This window comes from Limulus polyphemus, unplaced genomic scaffold (genome assembly GCF_000517525.1).
Source record: "Limulus polyphemus unplaced genomic scaffold, Limulus_polyphemus-2.1.2 Scaffold1035, whole genome shotgun sequence".
Lineage (NCBI taxonomy): Eukaryota > Metazoa > Arthropoda > Merostomata > Xiphosura > Limulidae > Limulus > Limulus polyphemus.
In genome coordinates, this window is record NW_013666645.1 from 255,114 (window position 1) to 256,569 (window position 1,456).

Consider the following 1,456-nt stretch of genomic DNA (forward strand, 5'->3'; position numbering starts at 1 on the left):
ACTTCGATAAAATGACGAGTGGAAACACCAAAGGCCAGATTCCAGTAAGCGTTGCTGCATCCGTTGATTTGCATGTCACAGCACTTAAGTCAACTACAATACACACTTTGTCAAAGAAGATAATTTGGGGTAGGATAAAAGAACATCACCCTAGAAGCCCAATACTTGTGGAAGCAGTGGAAGACCCATCCAGGCCAGCGGATTTGAAGATTGGAAGGTCACTTGTGGCAGGTCATCAAGTAGTACCTATAACAGTGACCAATTTTTCTAAATGTGAGCAGACGCTTAAGGAAAGAGCATTGTTGGGTTTGTGCCAGGAGGTAGAGCCACTCAATGTTAAAGCAAGAGATACAACTATAAAGAAAGGACATACACTTCCAGAACATTTAACTGACCTCTATAAGAAGAGCATAGTCCATTTGGTATCATCACAGGCTCTTCAGGTAAAAGATCTTTTGGCGAATTATGCAGACGTCTTTTCGAAAGAAGATCATGACCTTGACTGCACAGACCTTGTGGAGCCCAGAATAAACACAGGCAATCACCGTCCAATAAAAATCCCTTCGAGGGGAATAGCTCCAGCAAAGCGACAATTAACAAACGAACAGAGACGTAACAATATTATGTATTTTCATTTTGAAATAGTCTTTGATAAGATGTCGCACATAACTTTTATTGGAAAGCTAAATTCTTATGTATAAACAAAATAAATAAACATTCTTCTAATGATAAAATATAGTTGTTTTTTGGATACTACCATTTCTTCTAGTTTGAATATTTTTTATTTTTACTGTATTTATATTTTGCAATTTTGACGTTACATAGGTTTTATTCAATTTCTTTCAAGAATGTCAAAGTGCAACGACAACAGTGCTTTCTATGGCTTAATGGAAACCCTTTAGTCACATACACACAAATTAACTAAAGTAATGTCTAACTAATTTTATTTTAACCTTGTAAATATTCTATTGTAAACCACATACAAATGAACATAGTGCGTTAGTAGGAAACCAAAAAGTACTCGCTAAGATAGTGAAGAACAGTGAGGAAAATGAATATTACAAAAGTTGTTACAGTTATTCTATCAAGAAAATTATAGTATGGATTTAAATACTTTGAGATGTAAAACACTTAAGGTTAAGAAGTGTCTAGTTTATTTTCTCAGTACATACACAAGTTGGGAAATATAAGTCGGTTAAAGTTTGAGCAAAAGGACTGAACCCTCTAATCAATGGCACGTATGCTACCCAAAATTATTTTTAAAACAGTGTAAGTTTAACAAGCCTTAACGGTAAGTGAAAAAGCTCCTTTTCTAGCAGGTTGGAAGGAGCTACACTATGTGCTAGAGAAATGTCTACAACATATACCTGAAATTAGTTTGTATAACTTTTCCTGATATCCAGATGTACATTTGTTAGCAGTTAGGGAAATGGGTTATATAATCAGTTAATTATTT